Genomic DNA, 14681 nt, shown 5'->3' on the forward strand with positions numbered 1-14681 from the left:
ATTTTACATGTAGTAACATATTATCAAGTATTAAAATTTGCTGTGGCCAGAAGTTTCGAATTGAGTTACTGCAATCTTATTTGCTTGAATAACGAATAATATCCCCACTCAAGATCTGCACTGCTGTCTTTCAGCAGACACTATAACTGTACCATGGCAGAAGACTGGAGGTGATGGAACTCTGAGAAGCCCTCATCTATTCATCTTGCAAAATACCTGTAGTGTAATCTTCCCTGGCTATAGTCAGTAAAACATAAGGCTTTGAATTAAATCCAAACGTAACAAGCATTAAGAGAGTTTGCGTTTGCCTTTTCTCCTTTTAAGCTTTCCCAGGAAAGATTTCATACTGAGCTGCAGAGCTAAGTTTTCACAGGTTACCACTGAGCAAAGGGTGTTGTACATTCCCAGTAATCAGAAATTCAGATTAGTTGGTGGGATTTTAGTTCACAGATAGAAATCTGTCAACTGCCCTAAAGATGTTTATGCAAAACCCTGACTGTTTACACAAGCGGTACCAGCAAAGTCAATGACTGGTTTTGCTTGAGTAAGGGAGCAGGATTTAGCCTCTTTAGCCACATTTTTTTAAGTGGAAGGGGAGGACCCCACAAACAATTCCCTCCTGACTGCACAGATCCTCTGTGGATCAGTACATCAAAGACTGATACTTTGGGGGGATTTAGACCATTTGCTTAGTGATAGAAGTAGGCTGTAACACTCCAAGGACAAGGGCTTGGATTCAGAATGAACTACCAAAAGGGAGATCCTGCATTGCACATTGTTTTGCAGAATGATGAATAAGAGCTATGGACCTGCACGCTGGTGTTCAGAAAATGGGTCATTAAAAAATAACCAAAAAATCCCCACAGCAACAAAACCTGTATATTCATGCCATCAATAAAAGGAAGCATTCAGAGGTTAATCATTTAAGAGCAGATACATCGCTGAATTGCTGTGAATCTGTTATGTCTCTGATATACATTATAGCAAGTTAAAAAGCCAATTTTGCCACTGCAACGCTTAGTCAACTTTTTTTCATATCCAGTATATTAAGAATAAATACTATTGCTTCTTAAGTAGAAATAATTTTGACAGAAACCCTGTACTTGAGTATTTGTGAATATATTCTCTTGCACACAGTTGAGGGTCCGAAAGCCAAAGTGTGGACAATGAAGAGTCTAACAGATATGCAATCTGTAGACCAGAGTTCAATTCTGTGAAAATCTGAAATTTACTGAAAATCAGCAATGGCTTCATAGAGGGATTTTGGGAAATATAACCTGATATTCATTTGCCTCTTAAGGTACACTTAAAATTATGATCTGTTTCCCCTTATGTTGGCTTCCTTCCCCCCACCCCATTTTTTTTTTTTTTTTGGTAATTGGGAAATCTGTATTGTTCTTGTCAAGTTCATAAAGCACTCTAATCATAGGGACCAGATAAATAAAGGGATGAGAAGAGGATATCAACAATTACTTCCACACCAGCAGAAATTTGCAGCTCCTGAAAAATAAGACATAGAGCCTTGCCCTTAAGTTAACAGCAGTTTCAATAAACCGCATACTAGGCATTTACTGAAGACTTCTGTTACGCATAACTACTCACAGCAATTCAACTCTTCTGTCTGACAACCATTTTGCCTGAGAGAGAGGTTATTAGATGCAAAATAGATACTTTTTCTTTTTAGATTGTTTATGTTATAAAGAATGGTAGAGCCTATTCAGACCCATGCCCTTCTCCATCCAAATGTCTCCACAAACAGCAACTGGATGGAACAAATGAGAGCGTATGGCATATATTGTTAGCATTTGATGGATGTACACTGGCTTAAGTGAAATGGATTTGTGGTCTCAGGAAATTTCCAGCTGGCAAGAATCCAAGCTGTAAAAAGCCATGACCACAACAAGCACTAAGTAGCATTCTCAGCAAGAGGCAAAAGGCTAAGGAGACTGCAGTCCCTTCAGGCAACAGCAGATATGTGCTTGCCATGCAGCACTGTCAAGATAGCATGCTCATCACTGCTGAATACACGTTTTTGTTATTTAAATAAAACCATGAGCTTTTATTTCTTCAGTACCAAACTTTATTTGTACTTTTGTTTTCAGTGTTGCATGTACTTCCTATAAAGCCCACGTTGGATTTTCAGGATACCCCACCACGGCAGTCCTGCCAGAGTTGGTTTCTAAAACACACGAGGCTAGCATGAACATTAGAGTGTGAAACCTCCTGAGGAGTTCAGTGTTCAGATACAGTGAACTCATAAGAAAGGGAAGTGAAGATAAGAGAGGAGATCTAACCCCAGGTTCAGAATCAGAGCTGGAACGGTCTAATACACGATATTAAGAAATCACTACAACCCCAAGTTCCAGGCGCAGGAGGCCGATTCCACTACAAGCAGAACGATAAAAAGGCAGGAAAAGGCAAATGAAATGACTGACCGCTGTGCATGAGGTGACCTTATGCACCTGTAGCTGCTGTAGCCATTGTACAAGGAACTTCAGAAGAGAGACAGATATTTTGATAAGTAAAACAAAGGTTTGCAGTTTGATACAGAACAGGCACTAATTCTAACAATTACAGGTGCAGAGAGAGCATTGCAGCCACCTATCAGAATTACTTAGCAGTTAGACATGTTTGTTTTTATGCTTGATAGTTAATTTAAAAAAAAAAAAAAAGTTACTCTTAACAGTCCTGGTCCTTTCCATGATCAGAGTCATGGTCCCAAGGACTGTTTGCTAATGGTAATAATATTTTTGTCTTTTAATTAGTATTACATTAGTAAAGTGAACAAATAATTCTAATTTGCATACACAACCTTCTTGAGTACATAATCCTAGATAGAGATGGACTGAAAATGAATCATAGAATCATTAAGGTTGGAAAAGACCTCTAGGATCATCTAGTCCAACATTCAACCCAACACCTCCATGCCTACTAAACCATGTCCCAAAGTGCCACATCTACACAATTTTTTTAACTCCTCCAGGGATGGTGACTCCACCATATCTCTGGGCAGCCTGTTCCAGTGCTCGATAACCCTTTTGGTAAAGAAATTTTTCCTAATATCCAGTCTAAACCTCCCCTGGCACAACTTGAGGCCATTTCCTCTTGTCCTATCGCTTGTTACCTGGGAGAAGAGACTGACCCCCACCTCTCTACAACCTCCTTTCAGGCAGTTGCAGAGAGCAATAAGGTCTCCCCTCAGCCTCCTTTTCTCCAGGCTAAACAACCCCAGGTCCCTCAGCCGCTCCCCATCAGCCTTGTGCTCCAGACCCTTCACCAACTTCGTTGCCCTTCTCTGGACACACTCCAGCCCCTCAATGAGGGGGCCCAAAACTGAACACAGAATTCGAGGTGCAGCCTCACCAGTGCCGAGTGCAGGGGCACGATCACTTCCCTAGTCCTGCTGGCCACACTATTTCTGATACAAGCCAGGATGCCATTGGCTTTCTTGGCCACCTGGGCACACTGCTGGCTCATATTCAGGCGGCTGTCAACCAGCACCCCCAGGTCCTTTTCTGCCAGGCGGCTTTCCAGCCACTCTTCCCCAAGCCTGTAGCGTTGCATGGGGGTTGTTGTGGCCCAAGTGCAGGACCCAACACTTGGCCGTGTTAAAACTCATACAATTGACCTCAGCCCATCCATCCAGCCTGTCCAGGTCCCTCTGCAGAGCCTTCCTCCCCTCAAGCAGATCAACACTCCCACAGAACTTGGTGTCACCCGCAAACTTACTGAGGGTGCACTCGATCCCCTCATCCAGATCACTGATAAAGACATTAAACAGGACTGGCCCCAACACAGAGCCCTGGGGGACACCACTTGTGACCGGCCGCCAACTGGAGTAAACTCCATTCACCACCACTCTTTGGGCCTGGCCACCCAGCCAGTTTTTTAACCAGCAAAGAGTACACCCGCCTAAGCCATGAGCCACCAGCTTCTCCAGGAGAATGCTGTGGAAGACAGTGTCAAAGGCTTTACTAAAGTCCAGGTAGGTAACACCTACAAGCCTTTCCCTCATCTACTAGGCGGGTCACCTGGTCGTAGAAGGAGATCAGGTTGGTCAAGCAAGACCTGCCTTTCGTGAACCCATGCTGGCTGGGATGCATAAGATGCAACTGATGCATTAGTTTGTCACTAAATATACTTTGCCAGGCTGGTTCTCAACAATCCTGCTGTGGTGCTGGAAAGAAGAGAAGTTTCTTCCAGTCTAATGATAGGGTACCCACAGCATAACAACAAGGACAGAAAGAGAAAAAAAATAAAAAGACCAACATACTCCCATATCAGGGTGATTATAATGTGGTGGATCAGCTGGACTGTAATTTCTTGTACCACCAAATACTCTGTCATCCACATGGATCACATATCAGTCTGAAAGTATGCTCTTCATGGGGGTAAGAATTAAATTACCTAATTACTTTAAAGCAAAAGGTAATAAAATGACCTGAAATAATACCTGGGAATTAGAGCAAAACATAGACATCTTTAATTATAAATATATACTCAAAAATCATTTGATACATTAGAGCAGAAATGCATTATGTCCCTCTCAAAGAATATAATTCAATATATTTCTTGATTTGAACAGAGCTATGACACTAACACCAAGAACAGCAGAAAAAGCCCAAAGCCCATTGCTAAATTGGGGTAGACTATGGCAGATATGTTTTGAGCTTTGTCAAGCTAATGTCAAAAAAAAAAAAAGAGAGAAAAAACAAAACACAACAATTTTGTGAGAAGGAATACTAATATAATGAATTATAATTATACAAGCCATGATGACCAAGTGAAAACATTCTTTTAACAGAGGATTGTTAAGTATGCTTCTTGAAGCTCAAAAAAGCAGATTAAACTTATATGACATCATAGGTTTTTTAACACAGCACTGATTAAAAGATAAAAAAAATAAAACAAAGTAAAAGAAAAAAAATGATGCTTGACCTTTGGTCACTCTGTCCCAAATTGAAAGCATAATTAATCAGCAGAGTGATTATTTGAACAGTTCATACAAGAAAAGAAGAGCAAAACAAAAACAACAAAAAACCCACCCACCCAACAGGTTTTAATTGGATGGTATTTTCTTCCCTTAAATTTCTTTGCCACTGGTTTTAGATCTGAACAATCCTACCCAAAACTAATTCTCATATTTTGCAATGTAGAAAAAGAGATCATTGTTCCTTTGCAGCTGAATCTGTAACTTGTAAACTGATTGACAGCTACAAATACAACAAAAGAAGAGATATGTTACTATACATGAAATGAGAGAGATCAACACAGAAAGATAGGAGTGGAAGTTGCTGATACGGAGCTCAGACAGATTTAATAGGGCAGCAATCAGAGGTTGGCATCCTTCCCAAACAATTCATGCAGGTCCTAAAAGTGTCTCATCATTTGGGCACAAGTTTCTAACAGTCAACCCTTTGTTTCCAAACAACATGCAAAAACCTGCTTTTCCAGGAAGGTTGCACTACAGCCAGGGACAGCAATGTTATCAAAGAAAATCTGAAACCAAGTGACCTGGCATCATAGTTAAAAGCTGCAGTTGGGAATGAAACCTGAAATACATTCCTTGCTTTAAAGAGGGGCAGTGGGGGAATGCTTTAGAAAGTGCCATGCGATGGTGTGCTTTGGGCAACAAAGGTGTGATAACACTGCCTGCTTAGGAGCTAATTGGCAAGGAATCACATTTTTTTAAAGTATTCTTTAACCATGACCTCCTTGAACAAAGCCGGAGGTATTTTCTAGCCCGCGCATTGCAGTGCAAGTTATTTTCCCAGCCCAAAACACAGCAAGCTGCATTTGTTTTAAACTGTGACAACTGTCATTGAAACAGAAGCTCAAGAATAGATACATCAGCTTTTTCCACCTTGGAAAGTTGACAGACCGCTACTTCAAATGGGTTCAATTTATCTGTCAGAACATGATATATATATTTTAACGTTATTTATGAAATTGTAACCTGATATTTTATCACCTCTACCAGCTGGTGAGTCTGTCACGATTCATCCTCTATGTTGGACTGATAGAAGAGAAAGATGCTAGGATTTACAAAATTAATTGTGACCTCAGCAGCCCGACTGCTGCTGCTGTATTAAAAGAGAGGAGAGAGTTGGAGTGGCAAACAGAGGAAAACCAAGAAATATAAAATTAAAATCTGTAAGATACAAACGCTAATGAAAAAACTTGCAATGTATGTTTTTGAAAGAGATTGGTAATAAAATTTCCATAAAGATAATGTATCTGTTGACACAAATCAAAAGCATAATATTCCCCTATGTTCCTGAAACACCTCTTTATCTGGATACCTCACACAGCAGGCTGAAAGCAGTTTCAATGCTATTTCTCAATACCCTGTGTTTATATACTACAGCTTTTTCTTTTCTTTTTTAATTATTTTAAAACCTCCAAGTTCTTTGAGTTTATTACATGTTAATATCCCAATTTAAAAAATGTGGAAATTAGGTTCCTGTGATATGATAGGTGATTAGGTTCCATATGATAAAAGTGCCCATGTACTTCTTCAAAAAAAAAAAGCATTAACTCTCCAGCTCCACGTGACTAACTTTGAAGAATTTTGCTTCAGGTGACTCAGTGAATATCAGACTTCAGGCACACAAGCCCCAGCTTCCAATACATTAATATTTACAGTATATTTCAAATTTAGTTGTATTAAACCACTTACAGGTAGTCCTGAACGTTACCCAGGATGTTTGCTTATATTCAGAAATTAGCTTGAAGTAATAAATCTACCATAAGGCACGTTGCTAGAAGAGAGCTCCTTTATGATACTACTAAGAAAATTTTATAGTCAAAAGATTCTCCCATATGTCATGACTGGGAGGTTTTCATATTTGCTTCCTTCTATTATACTGCATCCCTCCAGAGCTGATTTTTTAACTAGATTAATAGGAACATCATCCTTTGTGGAAAATGTGGTGTATCAAAGACATTATATAGATGATCAAGGCCTGAAGACAGTTTCTAAACATCTCTTTCATAAGAGATTAAGTGCAATGGAGCTTTTTGGGTTTGTTTTTTGTTTGTTTGTTTTTAAAAAAACAACAGATTTATTACATAAAGCAATGTTACCACTAAATAAATAAAGAACAAACAAGTAGTAGATTTGAAATCATGTTTTATAATTGCAGACTGAAAGAAACAAAAAAGGTAACTAGATTTGAGAATACCCGTGGACCTTACTCCTGTCTGATAATAGAACCTGTACACTAGCTGAGGCACACATCGTCTGAACATGTCTTAAGAAGTGATGCAATAGATAATCTAAAGGGCACTCCTAGAGTTTCATGCATAGCCATTAGAATCACACTTCCTGATATTCAACTATTTAGCACCTTTTTTTTTTTGAAAGATAGTTATTTTTAATTTACTAGCTTTAAGATTCTTATCTGTAATGAAAAGAAAAGCGATCCTGTCCATTCCAGCAGAATACTCTCAGAAAGGGTCGGCAGCAGAGCTCAACAACTGGCCCTGAATTTTGAGTGGCATTTCTCAAGCTCCTTTTTTTGCTGTGTATCACAATCAGTGGTACAGATGTCAATGGGTGTAATTACTGGCAATTTCTGTCTCTGTTCCAGGACATGTGTCTCTAAGTGGCTAGTTGCCAATATCACAGCACAGCTGAGGATCCTCTGTTGCCACTTATGCTAGGGGGCAATCAGCATGCAGTTGTAAGAGGGTGAAGCGTGGATAGCATAAGACAAGAACAAGGGAAGGGTTAGGACCGTCGATGCAATGCCATACTCCTGGCAGCCTCCCGAATCTCCTCTCAGACCATGAGGCTGGGTTTTTCCTGCCAGAGATGACAGATGTTGTCTTGGGTAAAATGATTTACCCCTAGCCACCAACGAGATCTACACGGAAAGAAGGTAACTGCATTCAACCGTGTGAAAATGAGCATCCCACAAGCTCTAGTTGTAAGTGCGTGTGGAAATTGTCAATTAAAGCTGGGGAGTCTATTTACAGAAAGGCAGCAGGATGCAAAAGCGCTGACAGGGACAGTCTCTTCACTTTTTTTGCCTCTTTGCTGGTTAACTGCAAAATGTTCCCGTTAAGGTGAGGTGACCTCATCAAAGTGACTTATTTATTACAAAAGTGTTCATCCATTAGAATAATGCATACATGAGGCACCGTGATTAGTGGCAGCAAAGAAACAATGATTTCTATTTATCTACTAGCTTTTAAGATATAATGGAAACATGCTGAATTTGATGAAATTTTTCTGCCAGGATACTGGACACAAACCTGCAATCCTGATTTAAGGCTGGACTGAGTTTTGGACGATGAGTCCAACCAGTGCCAGTAGGCAGATAGGAATAGCACTGCAAATCATTTCACTGGATCTCATTCAAAGTGAAAGCGAAATTACGGCTAAGAGCACATGGGGCACAGTGACCCCAATATCCATTCGCCAGGGCAAAACCTCTGTGAGGTGTAGGATGCAGCTTTTTGAAATACCTAATGACAAATTCACCTCTGGTCACATTAATAGCAGGAAGAGTTTTACCAATTGTTTCTATGGGAACCACTAGGTTAATACAGAGCATTTTGAATAATCCTTTCCCTCCTAGATAAAGGAACATTTATCTCAAGAAGAACTGAAATCAGTTTTAAGAAAAGACCTTTCAAAGGAGTATATATCTGGAATTCAGAAAGCAATTCTCTACTTCTATGCACAAGAGTTTAAAAGAAAATGTAAAGATTTTTATGAAGCTTTCTTTGTTTTGTGCTTTCATTTTATTTGTCTTTCCAGTGAATGAATGGGCCTCCTCATACCATTTTTTTGCCAGACTGTTTTGAAGATTTTGATTATGACATACCACGACTTGACAAATATAAAAACTTTATTCCATACTGGAATTGAAACAAACTGAAGATTTATTTACAGTTCTAAGAGCTTAATTTAAAAAATTTACTAAGTCATTTTACCTATTCTTAGTTTCCAACCTGAAACAAAACCAGAACTGTTGTATCACCATAAGAAAACTCGACCTCATTTTAAGCAAACATACTGAATTAATTAATATTTTAAAAATTGAGCAAACCCTCACATAGGTTTATTACCACTTTTGCTGAAGAGTTTGATCAGCTGCAGAATTCCAAGTCTTATTACAGCAACTTTTAATAACTTTTTATTTTGAAAAAGTAATTGATGTTCCAATGACTTCTTGCATTTTTACTCCCTATTCCTAACCCAAAAGAGGCAAAAATTATTTTCCAGGTATAAGATAAAGTGGGAAAAAGTGAGACAAATTTCAAATTAGTCTCCTAAATGAGTCCTCTTTAGCATTCATATTTTGTTCCTGTATAAGTAATTAAGGTTTCAGCTGCACTCAGGTTTGGTCCCCCCCCCCAGGTATGCCATTATAAATTCTGTACCTAATTAATAAGTGCTTTAAAAAGCTGAATTAATTAATATCAGAAGCTTGCACTGAAGAATCAGTGAAAGGATACGTGTACCAACACACATTTTAAATCAACTCTAGATGTTCCCAAGTATGTATAGGATTCATAGCTGTGGACATGGAGAAAATAGTAAACTTTGCTGAAATTCTGTTTTTAACTTAAGTGTGAACCCCAGTGATTGACTACAGGTATGTCACACACTTATTTACTGGTCTGATCCCATAACAATATCTCAAAACAAAATCAGAGAATTATTGCAGTGATTAACTGAGCATGCCGTGGTGGCAGGTAGAACTGTTGCTATTCAACCAGATACAGTATGGCCTCAAAACTCTCACCAGCCTATATATATATATGTATATATATGTATATATATATGTATATTGCTACTTCAGGACAGCTTTTAAAAATAAATAAATAAATAAAAGGAGAGAGACAGAAGGCAAAGTATTACAATATTCAGCAGAAAATGTTGGTGACTTATTTACATGGAAGCAGTGGGGGAATAGGGAGAGCATTGAGGGGGGACGACAGCCATAACTATGGAGAGATAAAAGCATAAAGGGGAAAAAAAATAGCACACTGGACTATAAAACACCTCATGTACCTCGGGGGGGGCGAGGGGGAATCTTCATTTGGTGTTTGGCTGTCAGTGAAATCATAAAAACTCAGAGAGCTGTATAATCTATAATAAGATGGTCCATCTTTTTTTTTATGGCTTTGCTGACAGGCATAGCAGATTCAAATCTTTCCTTGCAACAAACTGGGAAGAGTTTTACAGCCATGCTGTCCTTTCTTCCTCTTTTTACTTTGACACCCTTTCTTCCCTTTCTCCAGTTAGTGCTGCTGCCATCATTAAAAATGACTCGCTTCTCTAAGCGACTTCTGTTCAACTATGGAAGAGAGGCCAGCACCACTCGCCATTCGGTCCCCCAGCCCTCCCACATCACCCATGAGCCCAAGCAGGCACAGCAGCCCACTCCGGTGCAGTGCACTGGTGGGTCTCCCCTCTCCCAACAGCCCCAACCTCAAGCCTTCCGTTACCTTTTGTTACTGCCTAACAATGTCTCTGACATTAACGTGGAAGACTTTTCCTCTTTGCTTTTCTTGGATGTGAAAATAACATAAAATAAACCAACAAAAATAACTGGGGCCAGTGACCTGTTATTTTATTTAGTACCTATATGCATATGCCTCCCCAAGAGTCATTTAGAAATCTGTCAAATTTATGAAGTAACAAGTGTCCAGATGCCAAAGTCTTCCACACATTTGTAGAAGTCTGAAGTTGTTTTTTCACTCCCTCTTTCAAGAGCAGGGCAATCAGTCATATCCTGGGCTAAAACTAATCAAGTATCTGACTTCAATCCGTCCTTGAGGATTTCATGCTTTATTATGATGCTGATAAGAGAATTATTCCTCACTTCCAAGAAGGACGGGACTGCATGGAGTGCAGTCAATGACAAGAACCGTCATACTTGTATGTCATATCAGGACATGCTTTTATCAGACTTTCTACATTAAGCAGGACAGGGCAAACGAGTGCTTTTAGGAAAGGTGACTAAAGGAAATCTGATACTGTAACAAGGGGAGATTTATTACTAAAATTTATTTACTAATAAAATTTCTTCCCCACTGCTTAATGCACATCTCACTAACACACATAGCTAGAAAACTTCTTACTAAATGTTTTGGAAACTAGGGGTTTAGATTTGAGTACTGTTTCTCAGGCTGTATCCCATGGCCACATGTGGTCAGTAGAACAGAGGCAAACTGTGAAACAACAGTAAAATATGTCTTTTTCAATAGACACATTCCCACATATGCTGACAAAACAAAAAAATATGCGAGAAATAAGACTAATAAGGACAGTTTAGACTAAATATTTTTGAGTTACAAGTGAAATCAATGTATAAAAAAAGGTTCTACAATCTTTGTAAATACAAAAAAGTTTGAGGAACATTACTGAATAGTGTTGATAGAATTTTCTCCATTTACTCTTAATTTATGGAAAGTGGAGCAAAACAAACATGTTGTAATTGAGTAAAAGGGTGAAAGAGCAACATAGCAATAGCGATCACATGCAAGCCTTTGGAAGCACCTGATCCCCAAAGAGTGTTTATTTTGTATAAAACAACTTATCAGCAAGAGGAACTATTAGGAATGTTGCTACAAGCTACTGTCAGCCTTTGGGCCAGGGTCTCTGATTAGGTTACTTATGTTGTTTCAAACACTTGCAGCTGGAAGAAAGATGAGAAATACATTCCCATAGCCTGGATAACAGAGCAAACCACTTTGTCCCTGCCTTACACGGCTCAGCAATTATTTGCCCGCTTTACAGATTCAGAAAAAGCTTCAGGACAGTATTTTTCCAGCAAGAAGAATGTGTGCCAAAAATACCCTTGATGTAATCCTACACGAGCTAATTTTCAATCTATTAAAGCTTTTATAATAAGCCCCATTACCACAGTATTTAAACGATATTTGGATTAAACTAAAACTATAAATGAAAAGAATACCACTCAATTCCCCCCTAGGTAATGATAACATAGATGAGATTTTTTTTTTTTTTTACGAAGCTGTCTCAGATGTTTTAATATTGTTATACCAAAGTGATAACCATATTACAAGCTGGATACATAGAGCATGAGATTTTTAAAATACTTAACAAAATGTTCATTACATTTTGGTGTAAATCATTCCACAAGTGGCAGTTAAGTAGAGTGTAGTTTAACTAATGAACTAAGGTAGCATTTAATTTGTTACTTCTAAGTTCTCACTTATTGTAATCTGTCAAAAATTCAAGGAAGGGAACAGAAAGATTTTTTTTCCCCCTCATAATTTTCATAAAATCCATTCTACACTACTACTGCACATGTAAAAGAGTGGCATGTACTTTATTATGCCTGACGTGTACAGAGATAAAACATTTGTTCCTGATAAAAATAACAATTGTTGATCTAAATTGTGATGTAGTTAATGAAAACAGCTGGGAATGGTGGCAGGGAAAGGGAGAAAAAGAAGGGGGTGGTAGAACACCTCCATCCAAATGCTACACAGATCAACTTTAACATGATTTAACAAGGTATGTATAGGACTGCTTAGGTGACCATTGTCAAGGCTTAGTTTTTCAAGAGAGTCAAAAATAGGTGATTTTGAAAAGGAGAATTAGAAAAACTCTATGTTTTGGTGACAGTTAATCTGTACAAGTGTTTCAGACAGAAGCAACATCACTGAAGAAAGATGGGAAGGTACACATGGGACAAGTAGGCAGGGTGAATAGAAAAAAACACTGGTATTTGAAGTAAGAGGGATCAGTCACTATGTGAAATTTTAGCTTGGATGCTGAAAATCTCTCTCTAAATATTATTATGTGGAAAGTTTAAATTAAATATTAGCTTAGAAAACAAAATCTGATTCATACAGCTGAAAGATTCCCAATGAACTTTACTTTTACTACATCAAGTCATCGTTCAGTCTGTGATAATGTTTTAGACAAGCAAAGCCATTGTCAATAAATTCTAAGATGATAAAAGTAGCATTTTTTTTAAAAAGAGGTATCTAACCGCATATGTACAAATTAACAGCTACACACACAAGATACACAAGATGGAGCATGTTTTAAAATGGGATCATTGACAAAAAATTAAAATACTTCTACACACTTGCAATTGTTTTTCCATTTGCTAGGTGATATTGTGCCCTTCACGTTGGTGTAAACTAGGTAGTACGTAATTACCGTCAATGCTAGTTTCTGTTAGAATGCAGTCTGTGGAGAGCACTACTTGCAATATTACCTTCACATCTTCAGAGCCCAGCCTGATATGAATAAATTTCTAATTAAGGTCACCATCACTTTGAAAACAAGGGCAAGAGTTGCAAAACAGTGATGAAAGCATCAGAAAATGCTTGAGGTATGACCAAAAACTCAAAGCACAATTTCTCCATACATAGGAGATTTAAAGCTAGCAGGCAGGTTGAATACATCTTTTTCTTCTGGGAATAAAAAGTTTCTCCTTAGGTACACGGTAACACTTTAAAAAAAAAAAAAAAAAAGAGATAAATTTGCATCTTCAGAAAAGTCAATGGGGATTAGACTTCTGTGAGACTGCTGTTTTTGGTATTTTATCTATGATAGCTATTTGTAGGTTCACAAGATCAATGACTTCCACACAACTGAAACTTTTTATGCAAGTAACAGATTTCTAGGTAGAGATACGCTAATAAAGAAAATGAAAGGAAGACTTCAAGAAACATTTGAGACAATACTTGGCTAATGTACAAACTGGCATAAACACATTCGCTGTAACAGAGCAATACTAATCGAAAGCTAAAAGCTTAACAAAAGTGACTAACTTGAAAATATACATAAGAGAAGTGACACAAGGCACTAGAGATAAATTCAATTCCCCTGTCAACCAGAACATGACTGCTGAAAGGTGTAAAAGCATTGCTGAATGCCATCTGGGCTCTACGAGCTGGCAAGTCCATTGGCAAGGCTATTTCTGACTTCAGTAGAGGATTCTTCAGGTATGGACACAATTAGCAAAAAAATAAATGTTTCGATGCATCTAAATTAGGCACAAGCCACATCTTGAACTGTGTAAGTCTGTTAGTGCTACAACTAGCATATGTCAAGTGTTAACCATTGCTATCCAAGCATGATAGGTCAAGGCATTCGCAGCTATATCCTTTATACGATACATGTTTGTTGTCCAAGAAGCTCAATATCCCAATACGATTTTAACTGGTGTGTAAAATACAAGCAATATTCCTACTTTACAAGACATCTCATAAATAAAACATTATCCTGTTACAAATGGCACACTTAGGAGCAAATCTTTCATTGCAGGAAACATCAAGTGCTTCACCCAGGCACCTGAAACAATAAATGATGCCCCTTAAGTAAGCTGATGACATAAAAGGTTGGTTGACCTGCCTTGTGAACCATGTTCTTTATAACATGTAACCACCTCTGACTGTTTGGGGTTGATAACACAAGAACATGGAAATAGGCTTAGTCAATTTTATTTTTTTACAGATTGAAATGGCAGACTATTTGCACTCGCTCTTCACTCTCCTATACCTATCTTGGCCACTGTGATGCTAAAAGAGTACATTGCAGTAAAAACAAATGAGTCAATCATTTACAGATGGCAGTCGATTAATATATCTAGAAGGTATGCCCACCAGTTGAGGATGTGTGCTTTCACACCACTGCTAGAGAAGGCTATACAGATTTTTAATTACGTTACTGTAATAAC

The sequence above is a fragment of the Mycteria americana genome, chromosome 4, assembly GCF_035582795.1.
Source record: "Mycteria americana isolate JAX WOST 10 ecotype Jacksonville Zoo and Gardens chromosome 4, USCA_MyAme_1.0, whole genome shotgun sequence".
Taxonomy (NCBI): Eukaryota; Metazoa; Chordata; class Aves; order Ciconiiformes; family Ciconiidae; genus Mycteria; species Mycteria americana.